We start from the raw sequence: 19,595 nt of genomic DNA, 5'->3' as shown, positions 1-19,595 counted from the left end.
TTCTGTCTCCTTTACCTCCTCTCTCTCTTCTCCTCCCCTAAGTGAAGGGTTTCCTCAGGACATGCTTATTCCTTTTCTCTGTGTGATCTGCTTGGTAGAGCTTTTATGGGCATGACCTTCATATCAACTTTTGCCTCGGCCTCTCTCCTAAGCTCCAGTTCTCTCAGTATATTCCCAGAGGTTCTGTCCTCTATACCTCAATTTTCTGAAAGTACTCTAACTGTGGTATGTCCCTGCTTCAGGCACACTCTTTCGCTTCGGTGTGAACCAATTCTCATTCAAGCTGCCACGCAATGAGGAGCATGTTCTGAGAAGGATGTGGGAACCTGGGGAAAGGAAACATCAAGGCTTCAAGAAGAGCAGGGACTGGAGAATCAGACAGGACACAACAGTCTTTGTTTTCAGTTCTGAAAGTATCTATTTCTTGAGTGCCGACTGTGTGCAGGTGAGGAAGGAATCACCAAATGCCCTGTGAAGGGACCTCAGCTACAACCGTTGGTAGATTTCTACTCCAGTGCTTCACTGTTAATGGGACTCACTTTTTTTTTGGCTGTGCCCAGAGGCATGTGGGATCTTAGTTCTCCAACCGGAGATGGAATCCAAGCCCCGTGCAGTGGAAGCGTGAAGTCTTAACCACTGGACCCCAGGGAAGTCCCTAATGGGACTCACATTCTGTGTGTTTTGCTTCCTTTTAACTGCTGGATTAGGTTTTCCCTCTTAACAGCTTTTTGCCTCGTCATTTTCCTTATGCTTTATGGTTCTTTTCAAGTTCATGACCCTTCTTAGTACCTTTTCAGGGTCACCTACATTTAACAGCCTTATTTTTGTATGTGTGGTCTTCTCGGATTCCCTGGACAAATCATCTGATCAGCTGTGCTCAGGGTTTTGAGCCAGGGCAGCTCATAGGTCCTTGGTCAATCTATTGTTGTCATTTAGTTGTTGTCATGTCTGACTCTTGCGACCCCATGGCCTATAGCCTGCCAGGCTCCTCTGTCCATGGGATTTCCCAGGCAAGCATACTGGAGTGGGTTGCCATTTCTGGCATATGCATCAAATGACTGGTGATTCTAATTGTTTAAGGCAGTGATTTTCAAGCTGTGCTCTTAAGAGCACTCAGAGGCTCCACAGGAGGTGAGGGGCATGCTGAATGGATGGACTTCCTAACTTCCCTTTTTCTTCTTTCACTAAAATGATTCCAATTTTATTCATCTTGTATTTTCAGGCTCTAAGATTATATTTGAAAGACGTATATTGCTTGAAGCTTTTCTAAATGTGTCTGTTCTGGTTTTAGTCTCACCTTTTCCTTTTCCAACTTTCAAACTATTTGAGAAGTAGATGCAGTAGTTAGATGGAGAGTTTTAAAACAACAACCCTATATGGAAGACAGGAAAAGAGACACAGATGTAAAGAACAGACTTTTGGACTATGTGGGACAAAGCGGGGGTGGGATGATTTGAGAGAGTAGTATTGAAACATGTATATTACCATATGTAAAATAGATGACCAGTACAAGTTTGATGCATGAAGCAGGGCAGTGAAAGCCGGTGCTCTGGAACAACCCAGAGGGATGAAGGGAGGGAGGTGGGAGAGGGGTTCAGGATGGGGGGACACGTGCACCCGTGGCTGATTCATGTCGATGTATGGCAAAACCCCCACAATATTGTAAAGTAATTAGCCTCCGATTAAAATAAATGAATAAATTTAAAAAAGCTTTATTATGAGTAACACTCAACTGGGGATTGCAGTCTGGATCCATGGCAACAACCAGGTATCCCAATATTGATTCTCTAAGTCTTGACTTAGGACTGCTCATACAAGGAGGTAATGCTCTTCCCTGAGAGTCCCTGGCTTTTTCTTCTTATTAATTCGCAAAGTTTCCATGCCCAGTGTGATGATTTCCCTTGGTAGAGAAGATGGTCAATTTCTCCTCCTTCTTATTTCTTGAAACCACACTCTTCATACCAACCCCAACTCCTCTGAGTATCCTCCTGCGACCGCAGGTGGGAACTGTATCTTTTGTTATCAGAAGGCTCTAGAATGGTACAGAGAAGGAGCATGAATTAAACTATCAGCAAGGTTGGTCTGCGTTTTTGGATGAAAATAAGTCCCTATTCTATTTCTTATTTCAGTTTATGCTCAGCTGCTAGTTGATAGAGTATATCTGAAATCAGGCAGTAAGCCCAGATGACAACATAAAATCCTTCAAGTAGTATAATATCAGAAATAGAAAAACATCCCCCACATTGAAAGTCCAAGAACTAAATTCTTTCCTTTATATAAATTTAAATGCAAAGAAATTATAGCTCTTACTGACTTACTCTGCTTAACCTCAGAAGAACTACACTCAGACTCTGGATAGAAACTTTGCCATTGGCAGCTGTGACTTCTTCTGTTGGAATAATACCATTTTCTGTGAGAATCATCAGCATGGTGAACTCAAGATTTTCTGCTTTGCACTTTCATCACACTTGATAGGATTTCACTTTGCTGCTATCTTTGAAATTAGGCATAATATTTGACTCACATTGACCAATGGAATGTGAGTTGAAACAATGTGTTACTTCCTGGTGGAAAATTTATGAACCAGTGAGCACTTTGCTTAGTCCTTCTGCCCCAGCACTTGTGGAAGTTTTGGCTTGAGATGGAACATCCAGTGGATGAGGTCCCTGATTTACTGTGATTAGTAGAATTCCCTAGTTGACTTGCAATAGACATATAGTGTAGATGGAGAATCTTGACTGATACAGTATCATCCTGAGTGATACACCTTCTCAGGAATACGGAGATTGAATTAATCCAATCTACAGTCATTCAAATGGAGAAGGCAATGGCACCCCACTCCAGTACTCTTGCCTGGAAAATCCCATGGACAGAGGAGCCTGGTAGGCTACAGTCCATGGGGTTGCTAAGAGTCGGACACGACTGAGCGATTTCACTTTCACTTTTCCCTTTCATGCACTGGAGAAGGAAATGGCAACCCACTCCAGTATTCTTGCCTGGAGAATCCCGAGGATGGTGGAGCCTTGTGGGCTGCCGTCTATGGGGTCGCACAGAGTCGGACACGACTGAAGCGACTTAGCAGCAGCAACAGTCATTCAAAAGCCCCACTTTTTAAGGAGTCTAAAACCTGAATAGGTCACATATAAATACAATTATCGAGCAAAAAATTTAAAAAATAGTCACATACCTTGCCTCTTGCATAATTACAAGCAAGGTGATCTTCCCACAACCCTTACCTTGGTGTGTTCCTGACCAGACTTTCAGGGGTATTTGAAGGAAGGTGAGAAAGAGTGGAAACACATGTATGCAAAGAGAAAGTCCCCGGAATCTCAGCCTTACCAGGTATCAGTCAGTCTGTGCCAATTGCCTGGAGACCATGATGACCAAATACAAACTCTGGAGAATCTTCCTTCAGAGATCAGTTATGGAATAAGTATGGCATCGGGCCCTGTGTTTACTGTATCTTGGGGGAAATTCCTCAATGCACAGTGCTTCCTGTCTCAGAGAACAGCTTTTGTAAAATTCAGAAATTTGCTGAAGTGCCATGCCCAGACAATTATTTAAGATGCCCTTCTTTCCTCTTCAGTATATTCAAAGCTTCCTTACTCCCAACTGCCTTTTGAGGCCTGCTTCTCTGCCACACACACCAGCATAGAATTGAATGTGAGCCCTGTAAGGCATTGCTTCTGATTTTTTCCCATGAGAGGCATTTCTAGCCCTTTACTACACTGGCTGTTACCTTGGGCTGTTTTGCAATTGTCTAAACTAGGGGGTAGGCTGTTTACAGCCAGGAGGCAGAATCCAATCCACTATGTGTGTGTGTGTGTGTGTGTGTGTGTGTGTGTATATATATTTTAATGTAAAATATATACTTACATTGGTTGTGTTATTGTTGTTTAGTTGTTGTGTCCTGACTCTTTGTGACCCATGGACTGTAGTCTACCAGGCTCCTCTGTCCTTGGGATTTCCCAGACAAGACTACTGGAGTGGGTTGCCATTTCCTTCGCCAGGGGATCTTCCCAACCCAGGGATTGAACTCATGTCTCCTGCATTGTCAGGTGAATTCTTTACCACTGAGCCACCAGGGAAGCCTAGACTTACATTTACATTTATATAAAACATATCACTAATTTATCACATTTATTGATAAATGTAATGATTTTTGCATTTTAAGTGGTTGAAAAAAGGATAGTATTTTATGACATAAAAATAATATGAAACCAAGCTTGATGTCCATATGTCAAGTTTTATTGCAATACAGCTATGCCCATTCTTTCCTGCATTGGATGTGGCTTCTTCCACATCCTAAGACCTAGTTGAATAGTGGCAACAGATTGCACAGCCTACAAAAACTAACATACTTATTAAAACTGGCCCTTTACAGGAAAGGTTTGCTGACTTCTAGCCTAAGCATATAAATTTTGCTCCGATCCCTGACTTGAAACTGTTTTTACTGTCTTTGATGTGTTCTAGGAACCTGGTGAAAATCAATACTTTTACAGTGGGTTCTATCTTGGACTTCGCCTTTCCTTTTTTTTTTTTTTTTTACTCTTCTTTTTTTCCTGGGCTTGACTGACTTCTGAAACGTTAGAGGAATAAGCACTGCCTTCATTACAGCTTTGCCTGAAATAATGGGATATGACCTGCTGGTCCATTTTCCTCCATGGTTCCCGTAATCTTTACAGGAAGGCTCAGCTAAGTTTAGAAAACAAAACACAACAAAAACCTAACTTTTTTTTTTTTTCTTTCAATTTAAATTTCACAGAACATTTTTATATTCTGGTTCATGCTGGTTTTTGGACGCTTGGCAATTTTGGGGTTAGAGTTGAAGGGTAAATGATATAAAGAGTGAAAACTCAGACCTTTGATCTGGCTGGCCCTTCCTTTCTGGTTTTATATGTGGTTCAGCAAAACTGTGTGAGTTGTCCTGATTCAGGATTCTGATTCTATTATAAACCAAAGATAACTAGATATTTGGCACAGGGGCGCTAGACAAGCACTGGGTGTAATCTGTGGGTGTGCAAACTTGCATCCTCACCAGAGGTCCTGTGACACAGCAGGAGGCTCACGGCAGGAGGAAGAGTTTGCTTTTCCACAATAGGACTTGAGTTCTTCCTCTGGAAAATGCCAGGCGCCATTCTTTTTAACCCTGAGTCTTAAGTTGTGATGTCCTAAAATAAAGTCCCCTTCCAGCAAACAAAACATATTTCCAGTCCACCTTTTGTCTCCCAGCAGGAAAGCAAGTCTAACACCTTTACAGTTCTCAGGCCTCATCTAGTGTCCCCACTGGAAACTTAACTTCTTAATTCGTCCCATTCCTTCTTTTCATAAACAGGGCTGATACTGAAGGATCTGAGTGTCTTTTTACTTTTTCTTTTCTTATTTCTTTATTCCTGCTTCCCCCCACCAGGTATCTCTTTCCCTAACATACTCTATTAGAGTTTGATCCCTGGGAAGGGAAGATCCCTGGAGGAGAGCATTCTTGGCTGGAGAATCCCATGGACAGAAGTGCCTGGCATGCTGTGGTCAATAGGGTCACAAAGAGTTGGACAGTACTTAGCAGAATAGACTTAGCACCCATGCACAGACTACTTCAGAATCTAATTCAAAATGTTTTGTGTTCTCATATAAAAGCCTCAGTGTTACTACTCTTTTTTGGTATTAAATATTTAGAGAGACTTGTAATGATATTTTTGTTTAACACTGCTAAGTCTCCCAAGGACATTACCTCTCCTGACTGGTTGAATACATTGCATTGGGATAAAGATGATTTAGTTTTAAATGATGCAGTTTCCTGGAGGAATTCTAAGCTAATTTTAGATCATGATTGACAAAACAAACTATTGTTTAGTACTTTTGATCCACTTTGGTTTGAAACCAACACCTTTTAAAGCAGCCACATATATTACCAGACCCATTTAAAAGCTTCTTACTCTGTGTCCTGTTCTTTGGGCTTAGTTCTTAGGTCAGAATATCCATTACACTCTAAAAAGTGGTTATTGATTGTCCAAGTAAAGTGTTAATGATTCAGGAAAATATCTTTCCTTTTCACAGATGACTTTCTCTTCATATTTAGAAGTAAAATACAGACAGGCTACTTCAGGGTGATAATATCCTGGAGCAAGATGAAATAATTTGACAGATAATAAAAAAATGAAGATTCTTGCTCAGAATAGGAAACTCCGAATTGGCTGATTTGGGAAGTTGAAATCCAGGGACAAATGAATAAATAGCATGTTTTGAAACGTCTTTCTATGGGGCATTTATAACGTAAACTGAGGATTACTTAATGGTTTATTTGAATTGCCAGTGGTACAGAAAAGGGCAAAAAGAGAAGAAAGAAGAAAGGAAAGTTCTTTATTACAGGTATCAGAGTGGAACACTGATTAAGAAAGAAATTAACTATACAAACATGATTACAGTAACATCAATGGAACTTTAAATAAAAGAAAAGAAATTCACTTACATTTCTGCTACCCCCAAATCAATCTGTTCTCCTTTTTTTTAAGGATTCTTTTGTTTTGTTAATTAGGTGAAACATTGTTCACCATTTCCAAACTATAGGCAGACAGCTCAGGGTTGTTTTGTTTTGCTTTAGTATTGTAATAATGCTAATCTTTGTGCAAGTTTAGGAAAAACTTTTGCATTGTTTTCCTAGAATAAATCCAGGGAAATAAGATTTCTGAATCAAAGGACATTACCATTTTAATAGTTCTTTATTATGTTAACTCTAAAAATTATCATGTCATTTTATTTTATGCAAGTACATTGCCTCATCTGGATATTCTAATTTGAATTCAAGTTGGTATAAAATGGTGCTGTGTGCTAACTCGCTTCAGTTGTGTCCAACTCTTTGTGACTCTGGACTGTAGCCCACCAGTCTCTTCTGTCCATGGGATTCTCCAGGCAAAAATACTGGAGTGAGTTGCTATGCCCTCCTCCAGGGGATCTTCCCGACCCAGAGATGGAAGCTGTGTCTCTTAAGTCTCCTGCCTTGGCAGGCAGGTTCTTTACCACTAGTGCCGCCTGGAAAGCCCATAAAATGGTGCTTTGTTGTTATTTCAATGCTTGTTTCTATCAGTATTAGATGGATTGAACATTTCCCCATATTTGTGTCTACTAATTATAATTTCTATTTTGGGATGCAAACTCTTTGATTATATTATATATTTATTTGTGTCCTGGGAGCCTTAATAGTGTTCTTATCAGATTTTCACAAGTGCATTTTAATGTAGGTATTAACCCTTTGCTTAATTACTATTAATATTATTTTGTCCATTGTATTTCTTTCCAGTTTTTTTGGTTTATCATGTTTTGAATTTTGAATGATAAAATAATTGGTCCTATCTTTTGTAGTTTCTTCTGTTGCTTCAAAACTTAGAAAATTATGTTAAACTCAAGATCAAACTTCCATGAGGTCCTACTACATGGGGGGAATTTAATGGTAGTGGGAGCTGAGTAAGGAAATCAAGACAGACAGAGCTAAAGTTATGCAATTGTTAGCGTGTGCATATAAAACATTTTCCCATAGAGAAATTGTATTGTCCCTACTGAGAAGAATTACTACTATCAGCATGGCTGATACCTATGGCGCCCAACTGTGCAATAAGAATGAAGAAGGGAGCGTATCACTTTCTGAGAAATTTAGCCTCAGGAAGGTAGCCAACTAGTTTATCCACATTCAGGATAATTTTGTTTTTTGTTTTGGTTGCTTGAGATGAATGGCTGTAAATAGAAGTCTAACTAACAGCATAGCTTCAGGAAAGAATGAAATCTCACAATGATGCAACTGTTGCTAAATAATTTCCTGCTTGTCCCCAGAGTGGCCAGTTTCAGAAGGATCGGGGAGATCTCATCTTACACCATGTTATAACAAAGATGGAGGGGTTAAGAAATCACACTTCCTCATTGCCACATGCCTGTACTTACAATAAGCAAAGATTTTCTGGGACGTCCTCAATTTAGGTACTCCGTTTTGTTAATCTACGGTGCAGCCTACTTACCAGATCACAGGTCCCAGCTTCTGTTCTAAAAGCAGAGTCAACGTAGGAATTTGGCAACAAATTCCAAGCTGTTCTCACCTCAACTCCTCTCTTCTAACCCATTTTGCTTATTTTCATGGACTGAACAACACACTTTTATGTTCAATTCTTCAGTCTCAGAAAGTCTAATGGTTCTTTATTATACATTGCAATAAGCCCAAACTTCTTTTTTCCATCTTTAAAGACTCTGCCCCACTTAGGTAGCCTTATTATTCCTGTTTCCTGGACACTCTTCTTTTGCTCTAGTCAAGTACCTCTGATCTCTTTTCCTTGCAGTTGCCCTATCCATTCCCACCTGTTATGCTGTTGTTTTCCTTCTGTCAATCTGTTCCAGCAGCTAAAATAGAATATAATAGACTGGATGGCTTATAAACAACAAAAATTTATTTGCCACCATTCTGGACGCTGGTGAGTCCAAGGTCAAGGCAGATTTGGCATCTGGGGAGAGCTTGCTTCCTGATTCATATACGTCTTCACATGAAGGAAGGACGAGGAGTATTTCTGGGGTCACTTTATAAGGGTACTAATCTCATTCTTGAGAGCTCCACCCTCATGGCCTAATCGCCTCCCAAAGGCCCCACCTCCAAATACTTTCACACTAGGATTAGGTTTCAACATATTAATTTTGTGGGGAACACAAACATTTAGTCTATAGCTCTTTCTTTGCCTAATGCTTTCCTCCTGGAATGCTTTCCTTCCTTTCCTCACTTAAAACCAAACTCACTCGTCAAACCCTAACTCAAGTCTGACATTAAACAAAGCAAAGAACAGTATAGAACTCATGCTCCTTGAGAAGTTTAGATGCCATTGCACAGAAAAATCTCCGGACAGAATCGTATTCATTAAAGGCTCCTCTAGCCTCTCAGAGATGGATTGATGTTCTCTTTATGTGTCTACTGGTCTTCACTGAGTAAGTGCACATCTCTTGGGCAGTATTCAGGTTCTTAAAGGATACTAGAGAGGTACCCCTCCCCTCCCCCCAACACTGCCTGCAAATGTGATCAGTATATTGGATGTACTGGCTTTGGGTAGTTACATAGAGTTGGACCATAGAGCACCAAGAATTGATGCCTTTGAACTGTGGTGCTAGAGAAGACTCTTGAGAGTCCCTTGGACTGCACGGAGATCAAGCCAGTCCATCCCAAAGGAAATCAGCCCTGAATATTCATTGGAAGGGCTGTTGTTGAAGCTGAAGCTCCAATACTTTGGCCACCTGATGGGAAGAGCCAACTCATTTGAAAAGACCCTGATGCTGGGAGAGATTGAAGGCAGGAGGAGAAGGGGACTACAGAGGATGAGATTGTTGGATGGCATCAGTGGATTCAATGGACATGTGTTTGAGCAAACTCTGGAAGAGAGTGAAGCATAGGGAAGCCTAGCATCCTGCAGTCCATACGGTAGCATTTCAGATGCCGCTGAGTGACTGAACAACAACAAAAATAATCGACTTTGGGTGTTATGCTTTGAGCAAACTCTGGAAGAGAGTGAAGCATAGGGAAGCCTAGCATCCTGCAGTCCATACGGTAGCATTTCAGATGCCACTGAGTGACTGAACAACAACAAAAATAATTGACTTTGGGTGTTATGCCAGTAGGAAACCACTTTATTTCTTCTTACCACTGCCTTCAAATCAAACCTTCACATAAACTCCATTCCAAACTCCTGATGGTGTCTCAGGTTTTTGTTTCTCTGGATGTGGGAGATTAGAAGAATTTCAGTTATTAAAAATTCCAGCCCAATCTAAATCAAGATTTTCATCACATGTCTAATGAAAAGATTCTCCTTCCATGTGTTCCCAGAGACATGAAGTGGGAAAGGGGGAGGCAAAGTCTGCCTTTGCTTTCTTCCTCTTTCCACCTTTTGCACCTGCCTGCTAGATGCAGGGTTAGGGGTGAGGAGGGGCTAGAAGTTGAGGGACTTATTTTTTTTTAACTTAATTAGTATTAATTAAACCCTCTGCATAGTCAATATCCAAATACTGACCATTTTTCAAACCAGGTGTTTTGTTGGTTCTTTGGGGATACTCTGTTGGAGCCCTCTGACTCTGAAACATTTCTGAGAGGTACTCTCTTGCTACTCTCTTGTGACATGTCCTCAGTCCCCCTCCAGCAGTTCACACTGGGTAACCTCTTTTTGACCGAATGTGGTCCCCTGGAGAAGGGAATGGCAAACCACTTCAGTATTCCTGCCTTGAGTACCCCATGAACAGTATGTAAAGGCAAACAGATAGGACACTGAAAGATGAACTCCCCAGGTTGGTAGGTGCTCAATATGCTCCTTGAGATCAGTGGAGAAATAACTCGAGAAAGAATGAAGAGACGGAGCCAAAGCAAAAACAAGACCCAGTTGTGGATGTGACTTGTGATGGAAGCAAGGTCTGATGCTGTAAAGAGCAATATTGCATAGGAACCTGGATTGTTAGGTCCATGAATCAAGGCAAATTGGAAGTGCTCAAACAGGAGATGGCAAGAGTGAATGTTGACATTTTAAGAATCAGCAAACTAAGATGGACTGGAATGGGTGAATTCAACTCAGATGACCATTATATCTACTACTGTGGGCAGGAACCCCTTAGAAGAAATGGAGTAGCCATCAGAGTCAACAAAAGAGTCAGAAATGCAGTACTTGGATGCAATCTCAAAAATGACAGAATGATCTCTCTTTATTTCCAAGGCAAACCATTCAATATCACGGTAATCCAAGTCTATGCCCCGACCAGTAACGCTGAAGAAGCTGAAGTTGAACGGTTCTATGAAGACCTACAAGACCTTTTAGAACTAACACCCAAAAAAGATGTCCTTTTCATTATAGGGGACTGGAACGCAAAAGTAGGAACTTAGGAAACACCTGGTGTAACAGACAAATTTGGCCTTAGAGTACAGAATGAAGCAGGGCAAAGGCTAATAGAGTTCTGCCAAGAGAACGCACTGCTCATAGTAAACACCCTCTTCCAACAACACAAGAGAAGACTCTACACATGGACATCACCAGATGGTCAACACCAAAATCAGATTGATTATATTCTTTGCAGCCAAAGATGGAGAAGCTCTATACAGTCAGCAAAAACAAGACTGGGAGCTGACTGTGGCTCAGATCATGAACTCCTTATTGGCAAATTCAGACTTAAATTGAAGAAAGTAGGGAAAACCACTAGACCATTCAGGTATGACCTAAATCAAATCCCTTATGATTATATAGTGGAACTGACAAGTAGATTTAAGGGACTAGATCTGATAGAGTGCCTGATGAACTATGGACAGAGGTTCGTGACATTGTACAGGAGACAGGGATCAAGACCATCCCCATGGAAAAGAAATGCAAAAAAGCAAAATGGCTGTCTGAGGAGGCCTTACAAATATCTGGGAAAAGAAGAGAAGTGAAAAGCAAACGAGGAAAGGAAAGATATTCCCATCTGAATGCAGAGTTCCACAGAATAGCAAGGAGAGATAAGAAAGCCTTCCTCCTCAATCAATGCAAAGAAATAGAGGAAAACAACAGATTGGGAAAGACTCGAGATCTCTTCAAGAAAATTAGAGATACCAAGGGAACATTTCATGCAAAGATGGGCTTGATAAAGGACAGAAATGGTATGGACCTAACAGAAGCAGAAGATATTAAGAAGAGGTGGAAGAATACACAGAACAACTATACAAAAAAGATCTTCATGACCCAGATAACCACGATGGTGTGATCATTCACCTAGAGCCAGACGTCCTGGAATGTGAAGTCAAGTGGGCCTTAGGAAGCATCACTATGAACAAAGCTAGTGGGGTGATGGAATTCCAGTTGAGCTATTTCAAATCCTAAAAGATAATGCTGTGAAAGTGGTGCACTCAATATGCCAGCAAATTTGGAAAACTCAGCAGTGGCCACAGGACTGGAAAAGGTCAGTTTTCATTCCAATCCCAAAGAAAGGCAATGCCAAAGAATGCTAAGACTACCGCACAATTACATTCATCTCACACGCTAGCAAAGTAATGTTCAAAATTCTCCAAGCCAGGCTTCAACAATACGTGAACCGTGAACTTCCAGATGTTCAAGCTGGTTTTAGAAAAGGCAGAGGAACCAGAGATCAAATTGCCAATATCCGTTGGATCATCAAAAAAGCAAGAGAGTTCCAGAAAAACATCTATTTCTGCTTTATTGACTACACCAAAGCCTTTGAGTGTGTGGATCACAATAAACTGTGGAAAATTCTAAAGAGATTGGAATACCAGACCACCTGACTTGCCTCTTGAGAAATCTGTATGCAGGTCAGGAAGCAACAGTTAGAACTGGACATGGAACAACAGACTGGTTCCAAATAGGAAAAGGAGTCCGTCAAGGATGTATATTGTCACCCTACTTATTTAACTTATATGCAGAGTACATCATGAGAAACGCTGGGCTGGAAGAAACAAAAGCTTGAATCAAGATTGCCGGCAGAAATATCAATCACCTCAGATATACAGATGACACTGCCCTTGTGGCAAAAAGTGAAGAACTAAAGAGCCTCTTGATGAAAGTGAAAGAGGAGAGTGAAAAAGTTGGCTTAAAACTCAACTTTCAGAAAACTAAGATCATGGCGTCTGGTCCCATCACTTCATGGCAAACAGATGGGAAAACAGTGGAAACAGTGGCTGACTTTATTTTTTTTGGCTCCAAAATCACTGCAGATGGTGACTGCAACTATGAAATTAAAAGATGCTTACTCCTTGTAAGGAAAATTATGACCAACCTAGACAGCATATTAAAATGCAGACATTACTTTGTCAACAAAGGTCTGTCTAGTCAAGGCTATGGTGTTTCCAGTGGTCATGAATGGATGTGAGAGTTGGACTGTGAAGAAAGCTGAGCACTGAAGAATTGATGCTTTTGAACTGTGGTGTTGGAGACGACTCTTGAGAGTCCCTTGGACTGCAAGGAGATCCAACCAGTCCATCCTAAAGAAGATCAGTCCTGGGTGTTCATTGGAAGGACTGATGTTGAAGCTGAAATTCCAATACTTTGGCCACCTGATGTGAAGAACTGACTCATTGGAAAAGACCCTGATGCTGGGAAAGATTGAGGGCGGGAGGAGGAGGGGACTACAGAGCATGAGATTGTTGGATGGCATCACTGACTTGATGGACATGAGCTTGAGTAAAGTCCAGGAGTTGGTGTTGGACAGGGAGGCCTGGCGTGCTGCAGTCCATGGTGTCACAAACAGTTGGACACGACTGAGCTACTGAATTGAACTGAACTGAACTTCTTTCTTTTGAGGACTTGTGGACCCTGGTGGGCAGAGTTCTTGGATAGGGTCTCTTTAAGGAGGCTCTAGCCTGGCTCTCCTCTGCAGCATCCTTTTAGCCCACAGGTTACCTGGCATGTTACCCCTCTGGATCCTAAAAATACAGTATTCTGTCTTTGGTTTCCATCACAGATAACCCCAGCCATGCTCTTCTTCTTGGACTTTATGAGGTGAGAATCAGGAACAAGTCTCTGTGTTCCTCAGACTCCAGGGAACACGGATCAAATTCTCTGAGGTAGGCAGAAAATAGCCCCCCACAGTTGTACGTGCCTTAAACCCAGAAACCTGTGAGTATGTTACCTCACATGACAAACTGGACTTTGCAGATATAATTGAGGTTTGGGACTTTGAGATGGAGAGTATCCTGGTAGATCATCCAGGTGGATCCCAGTGGGTTGTCCTGATGGATGTCTCAGTGTCAGAGGTCTCCAACAGGGTGTCCCTAAAGAACCAACAAAAGTACCCCGTTTGATAAATCGTCAGTATTTGGATATTGACTCTGCAAAGATGTCTTGGTGTGCCTAGTACATTATTTTAGCACCCTTACTCCCTCAGTCACAGTGCAGAGGCAGGGAAAGACCCATTTAACATTGCTGGACAAGTTTTGTAAATCTTTTTCCCTTGTTCTGTGTTTCAGTACAGGTGCATATAAACCTTCTCTAAGCATTTCCATCACTCACTAGCTGCCTGAATTCCTTTGCTGGTCTGCTGCTGCTGCTGCTAAGTCGCTTTAGTCATGTCCGACTCTGTGCGACCCCATAGACGGCAGCCCACCAGGGTCTGCCGTCCCTGGGATTTTCCAGGCAAGAACACTGGAGTGGGTTGCCATTTCCTTCTCCAATGCATGAAAATGAAAAGTGAAAGTGAAGTCACTCAGTCGTATCCGATTCGTAGCGACCTCATGGACTGCAGCCTACTAGGCTCCTCCGTCCATGGGATTTTCCAGGCAAGAGTACTGGAGTGGGGTGCCATTGCCTTCTCCGTTGCTAGGCTAGTTCTCCTTAATAGAAATTCTGTTACTGAGTGTCCTCATGCATTTTGATAAACACATTCCTTGTGTTGGGGCCTGTACATTTTTGCTTATGTTTCTGGTCTGAAATGAATTTATGCAACCAAGTCAGCTCCTTCATGCTCTCATTCTATTTTATGTAAATTGGCAGAGACATATCATGTCTTAGGTCTGTGGCTTCCAGAACATAAATGGAACTTCAGGTTTGGATGGGTTGAAGGGAATCTAAAGATGAGCTCTTTGATTTGCTTCTTTCCTACCACTCCTGAATTTTGAATCATCTCTTCTCACTGTCAAGGGGCTTCCCAGGTGGAGCACTGGTAAAGAATCTGTCTGCCAATGCAGGAGATACAAGAGACGTGGATTCGATCCCTGGGTTGGGAAGATCTCTTGGAGAAGGAAGTAGCAAGCCACTCCAGTATTCTTGCCTGGAAAATCCCATGGACAGAGGAGTCTGGTGAGCTTACAGTCTGTGGGGTCACAAAGAGTTGGATACAACTGAGCGACTAAGTATTCCTCACTGCCATCCAGGATATGCAAGTGTGGGATCCAGGGGTATTGTCCTACTTCCTGTGTCAGTTTATTCCATTATGGAGATTTTTTTTGAGCTCCTTGAAGGCAAGGGCCAAATCTTATTATCATGGCAACACCAGGCCATCTCAGAGCCTGGAACAAAGCAGGAACTCAGCAAATGAATGAGTGAATGAACAAATATCATCGGGCCCCAAACTTGCTTCCATAACATCTTCCTTGGGACGATTCAGAAGGATTTAAATCCCTTCTCTGCAGACTGGCCTTTAACTATATGAAGCTATTTTGTGCTAATTAATTAAGTCTTTTCATGTGATATATTTTCAGTCCTCCAAAGGATATTCCTGCACATCGATTATAACCCTTTTTACTTTAATTGTATGATAGCCTCCTAAGGAATGTTCAGTTTTCTGAAATGAATTCAGTAGGAGGATGGGCCGGAAGTGGTTGTGTAACTCTTGCAAAAGGCTGTGGTTTGAATCTTTCCAAAAGTCTTATCTCAGCAGCCCAGACGCAGGACTGTGCCAATAGTCACAGCTTCTCTGTTTACCATTGTGTAGTCTGCAGATAGCCCTAGTGAGGGCCGAGGGCTTATATGGAAAGCATCACGGTGTGTTTTAAGTGTGACAGGATATCAAATGAAACTTTTCATGGTGTCTTGATATTTCATCTGAAGCTTCAAAGTTGAGAACAAAAATGATAAGTATCCCTAGGTTTCTGAATGGGGTGCTAGCTAGCACTAGATGTATCCATGCAGAAATTGTGAAAAGACAGCAAAAAGTTGATTGTGTATCAACTTTCCATCACACACCTCCAGCTGATGCAGGAGAAAGGGTTGATTAAAGACTCTCTGGGGTGGTGGACACTATTGTGGCATTTCCTTTTCTCTTCTTATGGGGAGAACTTTGAGAGAATTGGGGGCTCCAGTGGTACCCTGGGATTGGAATAGAGCAAGATGACAGAATTCATGGAGCACTGGATATGTGTCTTGTGAAATTTAGACAAGACACCCATTGGAACAGTGAGGAGAAGCGTGCTCCAGGCCCCTCCTCTAGCCACACCCACACTACACAGGTAAGGTCAAAACATACCCTGCATTTTGAACCAGGGTACAGATAGTAGAAGTCTGATAAAAAGTGCTTTGAGAATTTTTTTTAATTTTTTAAACTGAAATATAGTTGATGTTCAGTATTATATAATTACAGGTATACAGTATAGTGATCCACAATTTTAAAGGTTATGTTCCACTTATAATTATAAAATATTGCCTATACTCCTCATGTTATACAATATATTATTGTGGCTTATTCTATACATCATAGTTTGTACCTCTTATTACTTTTAGACAAAAATACTTCCTCTGTCTCAGGCCACACGTGTTTCTCAATCCATTTCCATTGGCTGTATGGTAAATGAAAGTTCTCTCTCTGATCTGCCTGGAGCACGCTTCTCCTCACTGTTCCAATGGGTGTCTTTCTTTCCTCAAACTCTCTCAGTCTGCAGTTTCCAGAGATGAATGGCAGGAAGCATGAAGGGATGGGGGTTGGTACATTTCACCTTGAGGTAAGCCCTGGTATGAATTAAAGCTAGGACAGGGACTTCCCTGGTGGTCCTGTGGCTAAAACTCCGAGCTCCCAGTGCAGAGGACCTGGTCAATCCATCCTTGGTCAGGAAACGAGACCCTGCACACTGCAACTAAAGATCCCACATGCCTCAATATAGATGGAATGTCCTGTGTGCCACACCTAAGACCTGGAGCAGCCAAATAAATGTATAAATAAATATTTTTTTAAAAAGCTAGAGCACTTTGCATCTGTTCAGAGAATGAAAGAACCAACAACAGAGATGCAGTGGCACTAGATAAATTTCTGCTTGATCCTGAGATCTGGGCCAAGGAACTGTCAACAGTTTTTCCCCCAACATGGATTACAGAGTGGAATCATACTAGCACCTAAGTGATGCAAAGGAGAGAAGCAGTCCCTAACATTTAGGAATGAGTCCCTGGTGTCGTTATAAGCTGGCCTGTGCTTACAGTCACATCTTGATGTGCTCTGGTTGGACATAAGAAGTTTCATGGGACATCAACATTAGACAAGGCCATTCCATGACCAGGATGCTTCAAAACCAACACGAGAGCACTCAGTAATCACACAGACAATACAAGAACGTTGTTCAAATCACAAAATACCAAGCAGCCTCTGCCAGCTAAATGAGTGACAGCTGCTTCCTTGCCATTATAATTTCTGCCTTGCTCCATTCTGCTCTCCTATAAATAAAACTTACTGAGACACCCAATAATAAAATTGCCCTTGCTTTGTGAGAGTGCCTAATCTGCCAAATCACCCAATCAAAGCCCAGATCCTAAAATAAGTTCTTTCTACATCCTCTTACTGAACTGCCCCGTAGTTCCCCATGGCATAAAACTCTCTAACTCAATTGGTAATACATCAGACTTGTTCAGTGTGATACTGACTGGCCTTTGGTTTGAGGACAATGAACAGAGAATGGGATAATGTGTACTTGGCAAATACTAATTAAGGGTTAATCTCTCTTCTTTCAAAGATAAGCAAGCAATAAAATGAAACATGACATGGGGCCTAGGGGAAAAACTGCTGCTGATAAAAAAGAACAGCATCCCAGGAGTTGGTTGGGGGCCCTAGCTATACATTTCTATAACTTTCAGTTTTGTACTATTCATCATAGAATTCCGAGGAAACTAATATTTACTAGTGTGTTTGTTGCTCAGTTGTGTCCGACTCTTTGTGACCCCATGGACTGTAGCCTGCCAGGCTCCTCTGTCCATGGAATTCTCCAGGCAAGAGTACTGGAGTGGGTAGCCATTCCCTTCTCCAGAGGATCTTCCTGACCCAGGGATCGAACTCGAGTCTACTGCATGGCTGGCAGATTCTTTACCGTCTGAGCCACCAGGGAAGCGAAAATTAGTAGGAAATTGAAAATCCTAATTAAGGAGCCAAACTAATACTGTAGAAAATGGAAGTGGTAACATTGAGAGGAAACCTGAGAGGTTTTCCTAGAGCAAAGAAAAGAATAATGGGAAAGCACATAGTAGACATAAAGCAATTCAACCCAACAAGGACTTGTGTTCATTATGAAGAAACAAGAGTGATTTTAATGGGAGCAGTGCTAGTTATGCAAACTGGCTCTCTCAAAATGCATTCCGGCCCTCTAATAGCATGCAGAGCCAAGTCTCCCTCTTCCTAGAATTGCCTGCTGTATTATTGCTTCCCTGATGGTGCAGTGGTAAAGACTCTGCCTGCCAATGCAGGAGATTCAAGAGACTCGGGTTCGATCCCTGGGTTGGGAAGATCCCTGGAGGAGAGCATGGCAACCCACTCCAGTATTCTCTCCTGGAGAATTCCATGGACAGAGGAGCCTTGTGGCTACATTCCACGGGGTCACAAAGAGTCAGACATGACTGAGCAACTGAGCATGTATGCACACGTGGGAGAGTAGCAGGCAGGGTTGTCATGGGGCATCTAGTTTGCTGGTGCTGATTGTGGCAGAGGCAACTCTGGAGACAGCTTTTCAGTTTGGCAATCAGCTTCCTGATGGGGGCAGAGGTGGCTGAGTTCTGGAGCCAGCAGGTGTTGCAGTGGCTCTTGTCTTGGCAGACAGCCTCCTGACTCTGGACTCCCTGTCTAGGGCTGGAGCAGCAGCTTTATTGGTAGCCCAGTTCTCAGATGTGCTTCTTGGAGTCAGTCACGGAAGGCCAGTCTAGAGCAGCACTAGCCTATAGAAATATAACAACACACATGCATCATTTAAACTTTTCTAGTGTGTATGTGTGCTCAGTGTGTCTGACTCTTTGCGACCCCATGGACTGTAGCCCACCAGGCTCCTCTGTCCATGGGATTATCCCAGCAAGAATACTGGAGTGGGTTGCCATTTCCTACTCTAGGGGATCCTCCTGACCCAGGGATTGAATGCATGTCTCCTGCATTGGCAGGTGGATTCTTTACCACTGTGCCACCTGGGAAGCCCAAATTTTTCTAGTAGCTGTGGTTAAAGTAAAAAGAAATAGGTGGCATTAATTTTAGTAATATATTTTAACCCAATATATCCCCCAATATTCTTATTTCCACATATCAATATATCACTTTTTCTTGTACTGATGCACACATAATCTCACTTAAGACTAGCCGCATTCAAGCACTCAGTAGCTATATGTGGCTCCTATATTGCACAGTGAAGGTCTAGAGCCTGTTTTTTCCTTCCTGGAAATTTAGTAAATAACTTAATACCCTGTAATAAATCTCTCTCTGCTTAAACTTGTAGGTTGTGTTTTCCACAATCAAACACTGGCTGATACAGCAGCAATAACCAGATAAGCATGAAAAGGACTCAGTCTATACCAGTAAAATTCATGAAAAGAAGCCGTACTTAGACACACTGGGACAAATTCTTTGAAATGCAAAGATAAAGACCCTCAGATGCATCCAGGTAGTCCCCCTTGCCCCCTTGTAAGTCTGTTAAAGAAAAATATACAGATTGGCCTTAGCCTTCTTTTCTGCAAAGATAAATGGCAGAAGGAAGTAGAATGATGACTATACATTTGGGGGATAAAAGGTATAGCTTGAGAATTTTATGCTCAGCCAGGTTGTTTTTCAGGTGTAAACATAGCAGGAGGATAGATGCTTAAAGGCTTATGAAATATACCATTCGTATAGCTCCCTTGAAAAAGGTATTCACTGGTATTTTCTTTTTCATATCAACCTTCTTCCTG

The 19,595-nt window shown here is 41.9% G+C and overlaps 2 long non-coding RNA genes across 2 annotated transcripts in view; both read left to right on the top strand.

Moving 5' to 3' along the window:
* The window catches only part of LOC145546965 (uncharacterized), a 473,665-nt gene that overhangs the window by 47,160 nt on the left and 406,910 nt on the right, over window positions 1–19,595 (top strand). The gene's annotated exons all lie outside the window — the stretch shown is intronic.
* On the top strand, window positions 1,596–6,331 carry LOC145546967 (uncharacterized). Its single transcript, XR_014083425.1, has 2 exons — window positions 1,596–2,843; window positions 3,947–6,331. It is a non-coding gene; the product is annotated as an uncharacterized LOC145546967 (long non-coding RNA).

The sequence above is a fragment of the Giraffa tippelskirchi genome, chromosome 4 (assembly GCF_054371585.1).
Source record: "Giraffa tippelskirchi isolate mGirTip1 chromosome 4, T2T-mGirTip1v1.2.pri, whole genome shotgun sequence".
NCBI lineage: Eukaryota > Metazoa > Chordata > Mammalia > Artiodactyla > Giraffidae > Giraffa > Giraffa tippelskirchi.
Note: the sequence above shows the minus strand (reverse complement) of the source record. Positions and strands in the feature narration are given on the sequence as shown.